This window comes from Anabrus simplex, chromosome 1 (genome assembly GCF_040414725.1).
Source record: "Anabrus simplex isolate iqAnaSimp1 chromosome 1, ASM4041472v1, whole genome shotgun sequence".
In the NCBI taxonomy this organism is placed as follows: domain Eukaryota; kingdom Metazoa; phylum Arthropoda; class Insecta; order Orthoptera; family Tettigoniidae; genus Anabrus; species Anabrus simplex.
In genome coordinates this window covers 1,547,614,997-1,547,636,750 of record NC_090265.1, presented here as the reverse complement: position 1 = coordinate 1,547,636,750, position 21,754 = coordinate 1,547,614,997, and the positions used below count along the sequence as shown (strand labels likewise).

At 39.2% G+C, this 21,754-nt stretch overlaps 1 protein-coding gene across 5 annotated transcripts in view; it reads left to right on the top strand.

Moving 5' to 3' along the window:
- shi (dynamin-1 shibire) overlaps positions 1–21,754 on the top strand; it is a 726,486-nt gene that overhangs the window by 76,900 nt on the left and 627,832 nt on the right. The gene's annotated exons all lie outside the window — the stretch shown is intronic.

Genomic DNA, 21,754 nt, shown 5'->3' with positions numbered 1-21,754 from the left:
TCAATCAATCAATCAATCAATCAATCAATCACTACTGATCTGCATTTAGGGCAGTCGCCCAGGTGGCAGATTCCCTATCTGTTGTTTTCCTAGCCTTTTCTTAAATGATCGCAAAGAAATTGGAAAATTATTGAACATTTCCCTTGGTAAGTTATTCCAATCCCTAACTCCCCTTCCTATAAGCAAATATTTGCCCCAATTTGTCCTCTTGAATTCCAGCTTTATCTTCATATTGTGATCTTTCCTACTTTTAAAGACACCACTCAAACTTATTCGTCTACTGATGTCCTCCCACGTCATCTCTCCTCTGACAGCTCGGAACATACCATTTATGTCAAAAACATATCAGATGTAAGGCTTTTCAGGCGTTCGCTCTATTAACCAGCGTTTCGTCTTAGGTCAGACACTAGACTCATCAGAGTGGGATGTGTCAGACCCTACCCACTGACGCTGGGGTGTATGCAGGTGAACTTATCAGAAGCCCTTATAAGAGGCACAGTCTGATAACTGCATACGGGAGAAGGGAATTTAGAATTTTTCATTTGGAATTGCTAGGCGGGCAATAATTCCATTGTGGAGATTTATCTCCCGTAAGCAGTTATCAGACTGTGCCTCTCATAAGGGCTTCTGATAAGTTCACCTGCATACCTCCCAGCGTCAGTGGGAAGGGTCTAACACATCCCACTCTGATGAGTCTAGTGTCAGACCCAAGACGAAACGCTGGTTAATAGAGCGAACACCTGAAAAGCCTTACATCTGATATTTTTTTTTGACATTTTTGAAATGCTCTATTGGTGAAAAATACCTAATTCCCTCCATGCTTTTCTTTGGATTTTTTCCAGTTCTTGAATCAAGTAATCCTGGTGAGGGTCCCATACACTGGAACCATACTCTAGTTGGGGTCTTACCAGAGACTTACATGCCCTCTCCTTTACATCTTTACTACAACCCCTAAATACCCTCATAACCATGTGCAGAGATCTGTACCCTTTATTCACAATCATATTTATGTGATTACCCCAATGAAGGTCTTTTCTTATATTAACACCTAGGTACTTACAATGATCCCCAAAAGGAACTTTCACCCCATCAACGCAGTAATTAAAACTGAGAGGACTTTTCCTATTTGTGAAACTCACAGCCTGACTTTTAATCCCGTTTATCATCATACCATTGTCCACCGTCCATCTCACAACACTATCGAGGTCACCCTGCAGCTGCTCAGAATCTTGTAACTTATTTATTGCTCTGTACAGAATAACATCATCTGCAAACAGCCTTATCTCTGATTCCACTTCTTTACACATATCATTTATATATATAAGAAAACATAAAGGTCCAATAATACTGCCTTGAGGAATTCCCCTCTTATTACAGGGTCAGATAAAGCTTCGCCTACTCTGATTCTCTGAGTTCTTTTTTCAAGCTTCGCCTACTCTGATTCTCTGAGTTCTTTTTTCTAGTCCAATTGCACTAATTTTTGCCAGTAGTCTTCCATGATCTACCCTATCAAATGCCTTAGATAGGTCAATCACAATACAGTCCAGTTGGCCTCCTGAATCCAGGATATCTGCTATATCTTGCTGAAATCCTACAAGCTGAGCTTCAGTGGAATAACCTTTCCTAAACCCAAACTGCCTTCTGTCAAACCAGTTATTTATTTCACAAACATGTCTAATATAATCAGAAAGAATGCTTTCCCAAAACTTACATACAATGCATGTCAAACTGACTGGCCTGTAATTTTCAGCTTTATGTCTATCACCCTTTCCTTTATACACATGGGCTACTATAGCAACTCTCCATTAATTTGGTATAGCTCCTTCAACCAAACAATAATCAAATAAGTATTTTAGATATGGTACTATATCCCAACCCATTGTCTTTACTATATCCCCAGAAATCTTATCAATTCCAGCTGCTTTTCTAATTTTCGACTTTTGTATCTTACTGTAAATGTCATTGTTATCGTAGGTAAATTTTAATACTTCCTTAGTGTTACTCACATCCGCTATCTGGACATTATCCTTGTAACCAACAATCTGTACATACTGCTGACTGGGCTGATAAAACCAGATGAGCTCTATAGGGAAACTGAAGTAATAGATTGTATTAGTGATCATGAAGCTGTTTTTGTGGTAGTTAAAAATAAATGCGATAGAAAGGAAGGTCTTAAAAGTAGGACTGTTAGGCAGTATCATATGGCTGATAAAGCAGGTATGAGCCAGTTTCTAAAAAGTAAATATGATCGGTGGAAAACGGTAAATAAAAATGTAAACAGACTCTGGGATGGGTTTAAAGAAATTGTTGAGGAATGCGAAAACAGGTTTGTACCATTAAGGGTGGTAAGGAATCGTAAAGACCCACCTTATTATAATAGAGAAATAAAGAGACTAAGAAGGAGGTGCAGACTGGAAAGAAATAGAGTTAGAAATGGCTGTGGAAGTAAGGAGAAATTGAAGGAACTTACTAGAAAATTGAATCTAGCAAAGAAGGCAGCTAAGGATAACATGATGGCAAGCATAATTGGCAGCCATACAAATTTTAGTGAAAAATGGAAGGGTATGTATAGGTATTTTAAGGCAGAAACAGGTTCCAAGAAGGACATTCCAGGAATAATTAATGAACAAGGGGAGTGTGTATGTGAGGATCTTCAAAAGGCAGAAGTATTCAGTCAGCAGTATGTAAAGATTGCTGGTTACAAGGATAATGTCGAGATAGAGGAAGAGACTAAGGCCAAAGAAGTAATAAAATTTACATATGATAACAAGGACATTTACAATAAGATACAAAAGTTGAAAACTAGAAAAGCGGCTGGAATTGATCAGATTTCTGGGGATATACTAAAGACAATGGGTTGGAATGTAGTAACATATCTGAAGTACTTACTTGATTATTGTTTGGTCGAAGGAGCTATACCAGATGAATGGAGAGTTGCTATAGTAGCCCCTGTGTATAAAGGAAAGGGTGATAGACATAAAGCTGAAAATTACAGGCCAGTAAGTTTGACATGCATTGTATGTAAGCTTTGGGAAGGCATTCTTTCTGATTATATTAGACATGTTTGTGAAATTAATAACTGGTTCGATAGAAGGCAATTCGGTTTTAGGAAAGGTTATTCCACTGAAGCTCAACTTGTAGGATTCCAGCAAGATATAGCAGATATCTTGGATTCTGGAGGTCAAATGGACTGTATCGCGATTGACATGTCTAAAGCATTTGATAGGGTGGATCATGGGAGACCACTGGCAAAAATGAGTGCAATTGGACTAGACAAAAGAGTGACTGAATGGGTTGCTATATTTCTAGAAAATAGATCTCAGAGAGTTAGAGTATGTGAAGCTTTGTCTGACCCTGTAATAGTTGAGAGGGGAGTTCCTCAGGGCAGTGTTATCGGACCTTTATGTTTTCTTATATATATAAATGATATGAGTAAAGGAGTGGAATCGGAGGTAAGGCTTTTTGCGGATGATGTTATTCTCTATAGAGTGATAAATAAGTTACAAGATTGTGAGCAACTGCAACGTGACCTCGAAAATGTTGTGAGATGGACAGCAGGCAATGGTATGTTGATAAACGGGGCTAAAAGTCAGGTTGTGAGTTTCACAAATAGGAAAAGTCTTCTCAGATTTAATTACTGCGTTATTGGGGTGAAAGTTCCTTTTGGGGATCATTGTAAGTATCTAGGTGTTAATATAAGGAAAGATCTTCACTGGGGTAATCACATAAATGGGATTGTAAATAAAGGGTACCGGTCTCTACACATGGTTATGAGGGTGTTTAGGGGTTGTAGTAAGGATGTAAAGGAGAGTGCATATAAGTCTCTGGTAAGACGCCAACTAGAGTATGGTTCCAGTGTATGGGACCCTCACCAGGATTACCTGATTCAAGAACTGGAAAAAATCCAAAGAAAAGCAGCTCGATTTGTTCTGGGTGATTTCCGACAAAAGAGTAGCGTTACAAAAATGTTGCAATGTTTGGGTTGGGAAGAATTGAGAGAAGGAAGAAGAGCTGCTCGACTAAGTGGTATGTTCCGAGCTGTCAGCGGAGAGATGGCGTGGAATGACATTAGTAGACGAATAGGTTTGAATGGCGTTTATAAAAGTAGGAAAGATCACGATATGAAGATAAAGTTGGAATTCAAGAGGACAAACTGGGGCAAATATTCATTTATAGGAAGGGGAGTTAGGGATTGGAATAACTTACCAAGGGAGATGTTCAATAAATTTCCAATTTCTTTGAAATCATTTCTAAAAAGGCTAGGAAAGCAACAGATAGGGAATCTGCCACCTGGGCGACTGCCCTAAATGCAGATCGGTATTGATTGATTGATTGATTGATTGATTGATTGATTGATTGAAGATCCTCGCATACACACTCCCCTTGTTCATTAATGATTCCTGGAATGTCCTTCTTTGCACCTGTTTCTGCCTTGAAGTACCTATACATACTCTTCCATTTTTCACTAAAATTTGTATGACCACCAATTATGCTTGCCATCATGTTTTCCTTAGCTGACTTCTTTGCTAGATTCAATTTCCTAGTAAGTTACTTCAATTTCTCCTTGCTTCCATAACCATTTCTAACTCTATTCCTTTCCAGTCTGCACCTCCTTCTTAATCTCTTTACTTCTCTGTTATAATATAGTGGATCCTTACCATTCCTTACCACCTTTAAAGGAACAAACCTATTTTTCACATTCCTCAACAATTGCTTTAAACCCATCCCAGAGTCTGTTTACATTTTTATCTACCATTTTCCAGCGATCATAGTTACTTTTTAAAAACTCTCTCATGCCTGTTTTATCAGCCATATTGTATTGCCTAATAGTCCTAATTTTAATACCTTCCTTTCTTTCACATTTATTTTTAACTATGGCAAAAACAGCTTCGTGATCACTAATACAATCTATTACTTCGGTTTCTCTATAGAGCTTATCTGGTTTTATCAGCACCATATCCAAAATATTCTTCCCTCTAGTTGGTTCCATCACTTTCTGAATCAGGTGCCCTTCCCATATTAACTTATTTGCCATTTGTTGGTCATGCTTCCTGTCATTCGCATTACCTTCCCAATTTACATTTGGTAAATTGAGATCACCTGCTACTATCACATTCCTTTCCATATCATTTCCAAGATAGCTGATTATCTTATTAAATAATTCTGAATCAGCATCAGCGCTACCCTTTCCCGGTCTGTACACTCCAAAGGAATCAAGTTGCCTATTATCTTTAGAGAAGAGCCTTACACCCAGAATTTCATGTTTTTCATCCTTAACATTTTTGTAGCTTACAAATTCTTCTTTCACCAGAATGAATACTCCCCCTCCTACCATTCCTATCCTATTTCTGCGATACACACTCCAGTTCCGTGAGAATATTTCTGCATCCATTATATCATTTCTCAGCCATGATTCAACTTCTATTACAATATCTGGTAAGTATATATCTATTAAATTACTTAATTCGATTGCTTTGTTTACAATGCTTCTACAGTTGAGCACTATCATTTTTATGTCATCCCTACTTGATTTCCAGTTCTCTGTTCGCTTAACACCGCTCCCTAGGCCACCCCGTTTCCCTAAATGTACCTGCCTATAACCCTTCTAATTAAGTTTCCTAACATTACGTACCACTGCGGTTTAAGTGAAGGCCATCTGGGCACAGATCCCTGTCTCCTACCCACCTATTAGGATCTAGAAATCTCACTCCCAGTTTCCCACCTGCCCACTCCATAGTCTCTTTTAAATCCCCAATCACCTTCCAGTCAGTATCCTTCCTACAGAGTTTTCCACTGATAACAACCTCTGCTTCCTTAAACTTCATCTGTGCTGCATTTACCAGATCCCACACATCCCCAACTATGTTGGTACTTATACCTGTTTGCCTTACGTTGTTAGTACCAACGTGAAACACTACCCACCCTCTCCTTTCCCTCTTCCTTCTCTTCTACTTTCCTCAACATCTGCCTTAACCTAATTCCTGGATAACACTCTACCCTGGTTCCCTTTCCTCCACACACTTTTCCCACATGTCTAAACGATGGAATCCCCCATGACCAGAGGCTCAACCCTACCCACCTCATTTGATCCCCTCCCCTCCTGGTCAGCCCTGTCTTCTCTCACTGCTGCAGAAGCTACTTCCTCCTCCCTTTTCTACCTCCCATGACCCTGTTCTACCTGTCTTTTCCTTTCCACTACACTACATTTCCCTTTCCTACATTTTTCCTTCCTCCTACTTCCACACATCTCAGCAACAGTTCCCTGTTCCTCATTTTCCCTATGTTGTTCTACCTGCAGTGACTCGTACCGATTTCTCACAGACACCTGTCCTGAATTCTGATCCTGAACAGAGCCCTTAGCCTGCAATCTCCTTCCCCTTAAAACATTAGACCACCTGTCTTCTACAATTACCCCATTTCCTTCCCATCCGTCCTTTACACCTACTGTATCCTGTACATTATTTGAGGGAGGCCTACTTTCCTTCCTGTCCTCTGAGAGAATCCGAATTATCTCCCTCAAACTCTCCAACTGCTCCCTCATACTCCTTAATTCCTGGCCACACCCACAGTTCCTACAGTTGCACTGCTTAGCCATTATTTACAGAATAATTGGAAGAAAAGGAAAAATAAAATAACTTATTCTGTGCAAATAAAAATGAAAGGAAAGAAATATTAGACTCAATACCAAATAATAAATAATTTTGGCCATGCCTTGAGATATTAAATTTTCATAAAGATACACCCTAAGCTTCTTTAACTTAGATCATAGACAAAATTACAGTACATACTCTGGTCATCATACTGTATGTTTAGTGTATATAATGAAACGAAATGGCGTATGGCATTTTTTTGTGCCAGGAGAGTCCGAGGACATGTTCAGCTCGCCAGGTGCAGGTTATTTATTATTTAGCTTATGGCTAGTACATAGCTCTACATACAAATATTCAAAAATATAACAAACAATATAACACCTTAAACAATCAACTAATCTCTAAAACAGTTCATAAACTCAAATCTAAGCTTAACAACCATTGTACAACCCCGTCAGAAGCACACACAAACTCCTTCAGCTGACTGGAGTATGACCTCCTAGCACATTCGGTGACAATATGACAGATGGTGTGTTTCTTCTCACCACAGTCGCACTAAGGGGAGGAGCGCATACTCCACATATGCAACAATGACCCACATCGTCCATGATTGGTACGGACTCTGTTGAGAAAAACCCATGTTCTTCTGGGGAGATTAAAACGAGGTGGTGGGTGTTGGCGACTAAAGAGGGTCTGCCATTCATCTGGGGCTGTGTTGGTCCACTCCAATTGCCATTCATCAGAACCGTTAAAGTTCCTATTGATCCCTTGCAGTCTGAATGGACGGAGATCTTGTCTTCAGACGTCCATACCGAACAACCATGTCTTCATGAATGGGAAGACTTGGGTTCATTGTTATCTTCCTGAACTCGCGAATTAGGTTGTTTTGTCTGCGAATCCTTGGAGGTGTTATGTGGCTCAAGACTGGCAACCAGAAAATAGTAGATCTGACTGCGCCGCTGACAATATGCATCGTCTGATTCAGAACATCATCAATATTCTTAACATAAGGGCTATTCAGCCAAACAGAAGAACAATACTCGGCTGTAGAGTAAACCAGTCCCAGTGCTGACAACCTAAGAGTGGATGCTGATGCTCCCCATGTAGAACCTGCAAGTTTGTGAATGATATTGTTCCTGGTCTTCAGTTTAGGAGCGGTATTCATTAAATGTTTCCTGAAGGATAGTGTCCGATCAAGAGTTATTCTTACTTGGGGTTAGGATTGTGTGGTAGGGGAGGGTTGTCGAGGGAAACATTCAAAGTAATGTTTGCCTGCCTGTTATTAAGGTGAAAGAGACAGGTTTCTGTTTTGCTGGTGCTAGGTATCAAACACCACTTATCCAAGTACTCGCTCAAAATGTCAAGGTCTCTGTTCAGAATTGCTTCTATCTCATTCACATTGGATTGCTGAGCAACTATTGCTAGGTCATCCGCGTAAGCGAATTGGCGCGATGTAGTGCGGTGTATATCGGCAATGTACATATTAAACAGCAATGGAGAGAGCGCAGATCCTTGAGGGAGACCATTGTTGAGCTTTGAACTTTAATATGTTTGTTACCCATAACTACCTGGATCAATCTATCTGGTAGCATGTTGTTTATGAGTTGTGACATTACTCTGCATCCAACAAGTTTAAAAAACTTATACACAACTCCCTCTCTCCAAACCGTATCATAAGTGGCTGTAAGGTCTATGAACACTGCACCACTCTTCAGTCGTTTTTCAAAATCTGCTTCAGTGTGGGTTGTTAATGCAAGAACTTGGTCTTCACAACTACGGTTAGGTCTAAAACCTGCTTGTTCTGCTGGGAGCAATCGTAAAATTAGAGGGCTTATTCTATTGTAGATGAGCCATTCCTGCTAAGTGGTTGGAATTAAATTTCCATTACTGAACTGAATATCAGCACTTGGCGGTCAGACTATCTCTAGAGATCTCCTGACCAATGGTACACAAACAAATGACAGCTCACAGGTGCAGGTCTTTTGATTTGACTCCCGTAGGTGACCTGCACGTCTGATGAGACTGAAATGATGATGAAGACAACACATAACCCAGCCCCAGTGCCAGCGAAATTAACCAATGATGGTTAAAATTCCCGACTCTGCTGGGATTCGAACCCGGGGCCTCTGTGACCAAAGGCCAGCACGCTAACCATTTAGCCATGGAGCCAGATAGTGTATATAATTACAATTGAACTGACTTATACGTATATCAAGGGGAAAAGATAAAACTACTTTTAACTCAGAATTACTTAGAAAACAGACTTACACAATACATCATTATTTACTGAAAGCCAATGGAACAGACCTACATGTGTAAATCCTTGGAAATAATAAATACATTAAGACAGAAAATATTATTTTGAACTTGGTCCAGCCTTAAGTAAATCAGATAGTTTGGCTTGTTTCACTTTTCTTGCATTAAGAGTATAAACCTCCTTTTGCAAACTTAGTAATGAATTCAAAGCATTTTCACTACAACTTTTCGCACTGATGTAACTCCTACGCACATCAATTGCACTTAACACTTCACTCAGTTCAGGTGTTTCAAGTTTCAAGTCGTTATTTCCATCTCCATCACTGTCACTATCGCTTGTAGCTGGTCCATCACCACCGTGTTGTTGGCATATATCACCAATGATCTCTTCATCCGGTAGTTCTCCACATACAGCCAGATTATCATTGAAATGCACAAAAGTATCGAATTCTACACTCTCCGGTAGCGTTAGCTCATTGTCAGACAAAACTTCGTCCCCATAATCATCATTAGATGTCTTGTAGTAAGACACCAGCTTTGCGGAAACAGTTGCTGATTGTGGAGGATGACGTCTGCTTCCAGGCAGCCGAATTTAAGTCCATGGCTTGTAGCAAATTAATGGAGAGAGGTTCATTTCCTGCATCACTCAGTGTTGTTAAATGCTGAACCAGCAATTTTCTATAATGTACTTTGAAATTTGCAATGATGTTCAAATGAAGCGGTTGGAGAATGCCGGTACAGTTAGGAGGGATGTGCACATCAATCCATAAGAAGAAGGATCTTCTTCTGTTTCTTTTTCATTTTAATCTCCAGTTTTTTCAACCACTGTTCGGTTAGAAGCATAGTCATCCAAGAATTTCTGTTAGATTCATATTCCGTAGGTTTTGTTTTCGTACCCTTAAAACACCAGGGATTCTTCGATTTTCCTATTACAAGTGGAGGAAGTTTGTCAGATCCACCTGCATTGGTGGCGAGAAGTACTGTTAAACGAATTTTATTTTCTTCCCTCCATGGCGTGAGTCATCATTTTCAGCTAATGTTTTATTAAGATTCAAGATTTAAGATACCCGTCTCCCTTAATCTCAAAAATCATAGATTAGGGAGAGGGTATTATTTATTGTAATCGTTTCATAATTTCATAATTTGTGATACATGCCGTATACAAAATTAGGAGTAACTTAAATAACTATTGTGAATAGTGTTAATAATTGGTACATGCGATGAATGTTCATATAAAGCAGGTACATAGAAATTGAACAGAGAAAGAATACTATAAACTGAATGTTGGAGTTCCATTCATATATAGTATTATGGCAGAAAAAAAAAAACCAAAACATCTATTTATAGTGATATCTTTTCAGATTATCAAAGATAATATTGCCTTTGCAGGCTGTTAAGAAAAGAGAGAAAACGGAAATTATTACTCGACAATACATGAAACTATAGGTGGGCCGGCGTAAGGTTGCACATGACAGCTGCGCACAATATTGGTCACACTGCAATGGCGCACGAAGCGATGTTGCCGCCGTAACAGCAGCTGATTGCACGACACATGGGTTTTTAAAAACATGGGAGAAATGTTTTTAATGTCATCGCGATGATACACAATACAAATGAAATCTGCCGACAAAAATTGAACTTTCAACTCACCGATTATTCACCACACAAAATTACCTATACGAGACAAATATACTACGAAGTTCTTATTATCGTCATGTTAGAAAACACGGAAGAAATCGGCCGACAAGGATCTCACTTCAAATACACCAATAAATGTTGGAATAATATACACCGGTGCTAACACAAAATGTTTCAAGTAAAATCTATAAAATTACGAAAATTCAGAAACCTTATTTTCATACCCGATTCACAAAGGCAGAAGCTCGATACCCTCCAGTTCACTGCCATCACTACAGTCGCCTTCGTTGTCATTGTCATCATCGTCTAGGCAGATCATCAACTCCTGAGAGTCACTGATGATGCCATGTACTGCCATTGCTGAATTAATGAATGCTTCGACATGGCTAAATTTCTTCCTGCACAAAGCCGCATCCATTCGAGCAATACTCTCCCGGAGCAGTCCTTCCACTTCAGTAACTGTGAAGGACTTGTTATAAGTGCGTACGTAATGTTTTACTTCACCCCAGACCATACTAACTCAATGAGGTTTAAGTGACAGTGGTACGGCGGCAACCTAATTACCTCGAGCCCTTGTTCCTTCGCTACCTCGTCGACTATTTTTTTTTTTGCTATTTGCTTTGGAAAGGCCTAGGAATGGGAAGGACGCGACCGTTGCCTTAATTAAGGTACACACCCAACATTTGCCTGGAGTGAAAATGGGAAACCACGGAAAACCATCTTCAGGGCTGCCGACAGTGGAATTCGAACCCACTATCTCCCGGATGCGAGCTCACAGCTGCGCGCCCCTAACCGCACGGTTAACTCGCCCGGTGTCGACTAATTTAGTCATACACATATGCGCTGGGATATTTCTTTACTGCAGCCATTCCACTTACAGTTCTTTATGGGCGCTCGAAGAAGGGGTCTTGTCCATTATTACGGAGTGGTAACGTGCATTGTCCATAACAATGATAGAAGGGACTTTGAGCTGTAAAAATCGTACTTGTGTCTTCGTTTTGCATCAGCCTGGAAAGAATTAATTCCTGTTACAGGAGATAGCTTAATTCGTTTCTTTCCCGGAGTGCTGTGAAACAATTTCCTACTATCAGCCCCGTTTTTTGCTACTGCTTTGTACCCCAGTCACTTTTTCCTTCTGTTCTTGGAGGCGAACACCTGTCTGAATGACAGTACGCTTTGAAAGCCCTAATGTTTGAGATATGCGATCCACAACATGATCTACAGGAACGGAGAGACGGCTATACAAGCGTACGAATTTCGTCTCCCTTTTGTAAAACTCACGAGTTCTCCGCACTAATTCTAATGCCTTACTATTAAGGGACACCCGCAGCTCAAAGGATTATCACTTCGCGCGTCATGACTATGTTGTCATTTCCGAGACATCGCACTGCATTCGTTAAAATAAAAGGTCACAATTATCTCACAATGAAAACAAAACTTTCATAAACGAGCGAATCACACCCGACCACGTGCTAGCGGCGACAGACAAAACGGCAACACTTCGATACAGTAGTCAAGCTACTTATAGATGGCACCACTATACTACCTACATTGCCAACAATAATCAACTGAAAATAGTTTGTATTTATTTTTTAGCTCGCTTAAACCTTATAATATCTTTTAAATGCTCATATTTGTGTAAGAAAATAAAAGATTATGAACACTATACGGAATTAAATACGAAGTAACATGAATAAAATGCGTAACTGTATCTGGCATAAAAAGTAGTGGATTGGTGATTCTGACTGACGGGTGACGTTTTTTATTTCATTTTTGTAGTGGTGCCAACATGACTTACAACTGTCAAGTGCAACCTTGTGCCGGCCCACCTATAGTAGAACTACTGTAACGAGGTAGTTCCATGCTATCCCTTACCTAATGGCTCTAGACTTCAACGGAGTTATATTGTCTAGGTTACCTTAGGCACAATTTGGTTCCTGGCTGACATGTATCGCATCCTTTCCTTCCTTCAATTTCCTGCTCCACCTTCCCCTAATATTGTTAAATAATTTTGCAATTCTATCCAGATGCATCCATTCTCTGTTCAATAACTTTACAATTGTATACAACTGATTTCCGTTCTCAATTTTCTTTACATCCTCATCGTCTATGAATTTTTCTCGTATTTCCTTTGTCATAGGGCAATCTTTTATAAGGTGTGCCCATCCCATCTCTAATGTTTTATCACATTTGTAAATGTTTGGTGGCTGATAATCGCTTTAGTGTTGGCTACTGAATGCATGATTCGAAGCAGTGTATCGATTTATTCAAGTGTCTTAGTGAATCGATTCAGAGGAACGGTGAGCTCACGGCACACGATTCAGCTTACTCCCACCGGACAGTGCTGAGTGGCGCACTCACTGGACGTTGACGGGGAGCCGAGCTTCCGCTGTAGCGTGACAGTGAATCATGGCTCATCGAAAGAATTGTGAACGAGCGTGGCTCAGTGGGACACAAGATACACGCGGCTCCTTATTGGCTCACCGGACACTAGCGAAGAGCCGAGCTTCCGCTGCAGCGAGACATACAGTGAGCCATGGTACACTGAAAGAATCGTGTGCTATAATGGACTCTCGAGCTCAGCTCATTTGAAAATAATACCCATTTGCATTCACTGTCCTCTTCTTACAGGGAGGTTTAAATAATAGATGGATTTATTTGCAGTGTTAAAAATATAGTCAAAACATAATTCTGAAGTAGCTAGTAAGTAGGTAGGCTAGTAGGTTATACTATTTATTAGTTTATTGAATCTTAGTATTATAACTGAGTTGACATTTGACAATTAAACTCGATTCTAGCCTGCCCTATGACTATGAGTCATGCTCATGACCACTCAAAAGTACCTGTTTTATATTGGGAAGAACGGCTCAGTATTCTCTCAGTTCATATGTCACATCGTTGCACAAGACTTCAATCATATGTGGACAGACCCAATAACAGTATGTTGAATCAGAAAACCAGCGGGCTACTGTACATCTCGGGTAGCTTATACAAAATATGGCGATAAAAAAAAAAAATCCTCAGCTGATAGAAAAATACATATTTTCAAAAATGACTGAGGGGCCAATGACCTTTGATGTTAGGCCCCTTAAAACAAGCATCATCATCATCATCAAAAATGACTGAGCGAGTTGTCATGCAGTTAGTATCGCGTAGCTATGCACTATGGGTCCGAATCCCACTGTCGGCAGCCGTTAAGATGGTTTTCCGTAGTTTCCCCATTTTCACACCAGGAAATGCTGGGACTGTACTTTAATTCAGTCCATGGCTGCTACCTTCCTAATCTTAACCTTTCCCACCTTGCGTCGCCGGAAACCCTCGATGTATTAGTGACTAGCATTTTTTTCTAAGAAAGGAGTTTATAGTATGAAGACCAGATGGCAGCTGCGAGCACTGAATGCTGTTGCTGCTGTCTTACCAGCACATACTACACAGATGCAGTAGGAGCGGTGACTAATGTGCTGTGAATCGGATCACTGTATCGATTCAGTAACGTGAACAGAATCGAATGAAATGAATAAAATGAAGCGAATGTCCCATCACGAAATCGCTTACGATACCCGGCATAACCTCTTCTTTCCAGTGTTGCACCGTGACGTCGTCCACAGCTTTTGAGTCACCGTAAATTGTTCTCCCTGTGATTCCATGACAATCTTTAAATCCTTGCAACCATCCTGATGAAGCCTTGAAATCAGCAGTGATACTCATCGTATTAGCTAAATCCTTGATTAATAAATTTCATGATGTTCCGTATTGATATCTATAGTATGTCATAGAAAGAAAGAGATCCACCTTATCAATACTAAATTTATTAATGTTTTTTTTAAAAACAGGACCGGTTTCGACTTATCACAAGTCATCCTCAGCTGTCATTTACATACACATTAGAATACATGTTTTAACAGTTGTATCTTACAAATAAACATGTCATGTTTGATAGACTTTAGGTAGTATGTCTAGAAGTGAAATTCTGCTTCTTACGTCTAAGTTTAGAGGATCAAGAATATTAAAAAGATACCTATCTTTAACACATTAAAAGAATTACAACGCATGATAAAATTTGTTGTTTACACCTGACCTTGAATATAGCATTAACGTTCAAGTTTTACTAGTAATAGTTCTTTAAAAAGACTTTCATATTGCGTTGTTTTTAGTCGACTAAATATGCTTAAATGTAGCTGCATGTGCTTATACAGTATACTTTTTATTAGGCTTAAACTTTGTCAAAATGAGTAATGTGAATCCGAATTTGAAATTACAATAACAAAGTGAAATGCGTTTGAAATAACAGTAAGCTAGGTAATTGAAACCTGTGTTGAATGACCCCTTCAATTATATGCTATTTATAATACATTTCATGCAAAGAAGACATTAGCACACTTCAATATATAAAAGTTGAAAGGTATAAGACATTCATATAAGTTTTGTGAAATTCATATGAAGTATTGTTCTTTCTTCATGCGTATGTGTCAAGTTCAAATGGGGTAGTATACTTTATATAAACTTTGTCAAAATAAATAATGTGAATCTGAATTTGAGATTGCATTGAGAAATGAAATGCCAGGTGATTAAAACCTGTATTGAATGACCTCTTCAAATATATACTGTGTAAAATACATTATATGCAACATAAGACAATGGTACATTTCAATATGCAAGTTAAAAGGTAAGAGGCAGTCCTGCAAATTTGTAAATCTTCATATGAAGTACTGTTCTTCACATGTACATGCCAAGTTCAAATGGAGCACTATTGGCCACTGTAAGATATTTGCTAAAGTCCAATCACTATAAACTTATATTGTCTTGTTAATGTGTTAAAGATAGATATCTTTTTAATATTCTTGATCCTCTAAACTTAGACGTAAGAAGCAGAATTTCACTTCTAGACATACTACCTAATGTCTATCAAACATGACATGTTTATTTGTAAGATACAACTGTTAAAACATGTATTCTAATGTGTATGTAAATGACAGCTGAGGATGACTTGTGATAAGTCGAAACCGGTCTTGTTTAAAAAAAATATTAATAAATTTAGTATTGATAAGGTGGATCTCTTTCTTTCTATGACGTTAGCTAAATCCATTGCCTTTGCCTTCAGCATGTTGCCACTAATTGGTAGAGCTGCAGCCCGCTTTTGCTGGAACTATGTGAAAAGAGCTTTCTCCAAATCTACGTACCTTCCTTCTTGCTGATGGTTGCGCTTTGCTGATTTTGAACTCAGTTTTAAGAACTCATCCAAAATAGCGTTTCTTTTACTGATGACTGTACATAGCGTGGTATAAGCAATCCCTAAGTCTGAAGCAATTTCAGTTTTTGTTTTATGTGGATCAGTGTCCACTTCTCGTATAAATTTTACTTTTTCAATTAGGGCATAACTTTTCCTTTTTCTGTTCTCCATAGCTAATCAAAAGCAAATGAATGACAAAACTACTGTTCAACAGTAAACACCAGATACCGACACCGTGGACATTTTACGTCTCCGTTGTTCCCATGAAATAAATTCTCATATTCAAACAAATTTACTGTATTTTCTTTTGTTTCTGCACCAAAACCGCCCACGTTGCTTGTAATGTATCTTAATCTTTGGTGGTGTTGTGAAGGTAAAAAGCAACGAAGGTAGAGGAGGAGCGAGATAGACAGCGTAGGGTACTCGCTCGGGCGGCTTTTGTTAAGCCGCCAGTAAGTAAGGGTCAACAATGTCACTCGGCGAAAGTCTTTGTTTTCTGTTTCATAATCGAAACCCGACCGCTCTACTTCCGCCTACGCCGACAAAGAGGAAACTTCGTAAATACAGTAGTTTCCTTTAAAAAAGCACATGCCCATTACAATTACGCAAAACTCAGTTATATTTTACTGACACTTAATACGTATAACAGCTAATTACGTATAAACGGATTACATATAAATAAGGTTTAATTAACATGCTTTTACATTATATTTTGCCGGGACCTAAAGGAAATTACGTACAAATGCGAATTATGCAGAACAGAGTAATGTATCAAGCGTTTCAACTGTATAAAGAACTAGTAGTCTATGTGTAAAACTTCAGTTATCCCAAAATATCTAGTGTAGGTTCATGTGTTCATAGGTTATGCTTTACACTCCAGCGATTCCATGATTGATGCTGTCTGTAGTGTAGTTGTATACAATTGTCGTTTGCATAATAATAATAATAAATAATTAGAGAGTGGATGAGATTCCTTCCAGAGAACACTGGATTACGGATGGGGATTAAAGCAGACAACCTGAGGATACCATGCCTAGCCTTTGCAGACGATCTGACTTTATTGGCAAATGACATACAGGAGGCTACTACTCAGCTCCAAACACTGCACTCAATAGCGGCTAAAACGGGTCTTTTGATCAACATAGGAAAGACCGAGTTTGTTACTAACATCAAAGATGCCCCTGGAAAGATGAGAGTCAGTGATAATATCTACATCAAGAGAGTCAAAAGTGTAAAGTACCTTGGGGAATGGTTCTCAGAGGACCTCAGTGAAACAATGGCTCTTGAACACAGGAGACTCAAACTAGATAAGGCTTACCATGCCTGTAGAAAGCTGTATGCTTCAAAAAATCTGTCGATGAATGTCAAACTAAGACACTACAATGCAGTAATCAGACCGTCAGTCCTCTATGCAGCAGAGTGTCTATATTTAACTAAGAAGACCCCACTAAGAGCCCTCGAGGTACAAGAAAGAAAGTTCCTGAGACGGATAGTGGGACCAAGAATTTTACCAGATGGAAGCCGATGGTATCAACCAAATCGTGAGCTATATAAACACCAAGAAAATCTCATAGATGCCATCAGAAGAAGGCGACTGGCTTTTTACGGACACCTATCCAGAATGGACTCAAATAGATTATCTCATAGGATCTTCAAGGCTGCTAACAAGGGCAAAGCTACTGGGTTCGTGTGGATGAAGCAAGTGGAGAAGGACCTTTCGGAACTCCACATAAATCAAAACGACATAGCTGATCGGAGTAACTATCATACAACTCTTAAAACTAAATCCTTTGTAACATCCCTCACAGAAGTTACCCACAGACCAAAAGACGAGACCAGGAAATGGTCTGAGGAACGTAAGATTGAATTTAGCCGGAAAATGAAGGACTACTGGGCCATCAGGAAAGCTCGAGGTACCAACAAGAAAACAGCTGCCAAACCAGCCGCTAAGAACACCAATTGTGGCAAACAACGACGATGACTTCAAGAAACAGCTAAAACACAAGCACCGTGGTCCATAGATGGCCCTAACGAATTAAAAAAAAAAATTAATAATATGATTATAATAATATGATATAATGTAATAGTATATATAAAATATTAAAGGCTGTATTATATATTATACCCGTAACACGGTTCACAATCAAAGTCCCGATGTATGCGGAGTTATGCTACCCGCCGAACACGCTCCCCTGCGACCACGTCAGCTGCGAGCAGCGGGGAAGTGAAACGTCACGACCGAGTAACGTGACCAAGGTGGTGTTACATCAGGTGGAATGTTCCATTTTCTTCCATCATTAATTTCTTTCAGACGGATTAATGATATAAAAAACGAACAACATCACTGCATAGCCTGATTTTTTATTGTCATAATCCCTAAATTTCATGGAGATCAGTTAAAATGTATGAAAGATATTAGCAATTACGGTTCCCAGGGAATACTGAATAAATAGGCAAGCATTTCGCTTGCCAGATCAGTCTGCCTTGTGCCACAGTCGAGGCCGGTCGGTTGGCTGTTGGTGATGTTAGCCGCCAGTTCATTTACAGTACAGTTACAGTCTAAACCTCGATGACGTTGCTTTGCTGCATCGTATTTTCAAGACGGGACTCTGTCCGAGTGAAGCGTGTACTTTGGACATAGAATACTTGCGTTGTTATGGAACTTATACATTTGCAGCGAGTAGAACTTTATTAAAGGAACTTGTAATGATTCGAGTTCAACTCCAGGACTTTAATAATAATAATAATAATAATAATAATAATAATAATAATAATAATAATAATAATAATAATAATAATAATTACTTCGTGTGAATTATAATTTACGAATAGACATTCCATGACACGAATGCAGTCTTAAATCGCTTTAGACATTCGTATAGAATACAGTAATTACGAGTGATATTTCCATTTTGAACTGTGATGTGCTAATTGATACATCTCACAAGTGCTTTTGGTCGGTCGCTGCAGACATTTAATTTCATTCTAGAATATTCAGGAATTATCTCCAAATGAAGTAATTCCATCAGACGCTATATTTTCTGATGTGATTAAGAATAAACTGTGTATTTATTAGTGTAAAGAAACAGTGTTAATTTCTAGTATCGTGGGAAAACACCACGCCAGTGTAGGGATTCAAAATTGATTTTTCCTTTGTGTGTGAGCAAACAACCACAATCTTTTCACAGAAGTACATGCTATTTTTCTAAACTAACATTTTTGTTCTAAGTCAGAGCATAACCAATTATTAAGTATTACGTCACGATTACGAAGTGCTGTGATTTACGCGAAACCATTCCATTACTCGGACTGTCAGATGTGGACACTCGTGTAACATAATCAGTGAGTGGTTACCTCGAACCAAGACCTTCTAGAATCAACAAGAACCAGCTTACAACGGATCGTGTTCCATGGTTCGGTTGCTGAACACGAAGGATCGTGTTTGCATGGTTTGATTGCTGCCTTTGAGGGATCATGATTATATGGATGATGATGATGAACCTGTCCATAATTTTGAAAGAGTATTATGAGAAATAAATTATTTTTTTACATATGTTAGGAAGATACAACCTATTGAGTGACATAACCAATTGCGTATATATCAACGCAGCAATCAAACAGGTGCATTCCAGTTAAGTAGATACAGAATGGGAAGAGACTTGTTCAGAGGAAATAAAAGCTGATATACATGGTCGCCATTTCACTTCCGGAATCACGTGATTGTTGGGGGATTTAGACAACATGAGAACGTGACAAATGCAGCCTACCTGAGTGTCAAGTATCACCAACAGGGGGTGGAGGTTTGAACCAACAACCTCATGACTCAATGAATAGAGAAATGGATGCGATGGTATGTTTTCTAATATTGAAAATGTGAATACATTGTGATCAATAGTTTTTATAATATTTTACTTTTTCTGAAACAATGTGCTCTGCTTCAGTGTTTCCTAAATAATAGGTTGAAACCTGGGGATAAGCAGAGTGAAAATGTGGGTGGGGAAGGATTAACATATTTACATATGTATTTGATGGATTTCACAGAGTTACAGTATTCCACATTAATATGAGCACCTAAAGTGCGTGAAAGGGTTATATGGACTACCCAATGGTTATCAAGCGTCACACCATTGATATCAACAGTGATATCACCATCTCCTGGAGCTCTTCATCGATATTGTGGGTATCTGTCTTCTGCTGTTTTGAGTTTCTTGGATGAGAGGTCGAGCTAACTTCTTGCTGCAGCTACCTGCTTTCATATAGGGTGATCTGTTATTCAAATTACTGCTAGGACCATGGATCATATTTGCCTTGATAATTTCATAAAGGAGAGGATCTTTTGCAGAGTCTGGTATCTCTGCACAAATAACACTATCTAATTTATCTGGAGAAATGCGTTGTTGTAGCCACAACAAAATGTGTAGATAAGGCAGACCATGTTTTTGCCGTATAACGGAATGTATAAAACAACACACTTTCCCAAATAAATTCCCCTTTGTTAGCAATGCCAAAAACACCTTAACTTTTAACTGAAATATCCTAGCTGTGATATCATGACGGTCGTGAGGCGGTTGTTCGGATACTAATGCACTTGTAGTTTCTTTCCATCAAGGATTACGTGTAAATGTAATGAATAGATCAAGACGACCGTAATAGCAAACGTATGTCACGGCGTCCTGAGTCTTTTCATGCGTATGCCGTGGTGACCCAGTGAAAGATGACAGAAGTACTATCGACATCGGTATCTTGTCTTCCTATAGCATCTCTAAGGTGTATATAGTCCGGCCCTGCGGTGTAGGGGGCAACGCATCCGCTGGTCACCCGGCGGCCCCGCGTTCGATTCCCGGCCTGGTCAGAGGTTTTTAATTGTAATTAATTAATATCCCTGGCCTGGGGACAGGGTGTTTGTGTCGTCCTTAATGTCCCTTTGTTCACATTCAACACTTTACTCTTCTGCAATTTCCAAATACACGCATGTTCATGACATATGGTGCAAAGTAGGGGCAAAATATCTTAGGTAGACGCCCCGAATAAATGGCATTTTTTTTTTAAAGGTGTATATAATTATCAGTTATGATTTGCTCCTGGTTGGTTTAAATGAAATTTAGTCGCTCTGTCTCAATTTTTGCATACATATTGCCTAGAAAGAGATCGGCAGTACAGTAAATGGTTGGTTTCCATATGTCTGATCATTATGCGGTATGAATAAAAGTTTAATGAAGGCATTTTTTTGAAGGGGTAATTTCATTCTTGGGTCAATCTGAGGTCAGTGGAGTAACAATCTTCACCACGGCAGAAAAGTAGTGGATACTGTAAGGCATTATATAAATGGTGCACTTCACTGATGCGTTATTTGTTACCATTATAACTGTTGTTCAACTGTAGCCAGTGCTACTTTGCTTGCTGTCAGTACATTAAATCGTCCTCTATGGGCATTGGCTGGTTTTCTATTAGCGTGTATTACAACTTCAGAGTTTTTAAAATTTTGTGGTACTTTCTCGAGAGTGGTTTTTAAGTCCTCTATGTATGGGGTTGTTATGGTGCAACATCGTCTGCAGTTGTTTTACCAGGCCTTGCTTTATATCAGGGAAGTTGGTGCATCTTAAGTGCGCCTCTCTCTTATGCTCTCCAACAAAAATCTGTAGGAATTGAGGATCCTTTTCAGACAAAGGTTGCAGACTACGCCTACCAGTTAAGTAATACACTTGACCCTGCACTTTGAAAGTTGGCATAAACCCATCTTCCATAACTTTTATTGCTCCAAAAGAAGTCATTTGAAAGCAGCCTTTGTATATTCTAATGCGGTCCATGAAATGTATGTGATCAGGATGCAGACCCATGATCAAACTATAGAGCAGCTCAGGGAGAGGCATAAAAACCAAAAGCTGCACTTTACCAGTGCTACAGCATATACCAGGTAGCTCTTCTTTAAACTTAAGGGCGTTTATACTGTAGCCACAAAGACACACACACACACACACACACACACACACACACACACACACACACACACACACACACACACGAAATGCTGTCAATTGTG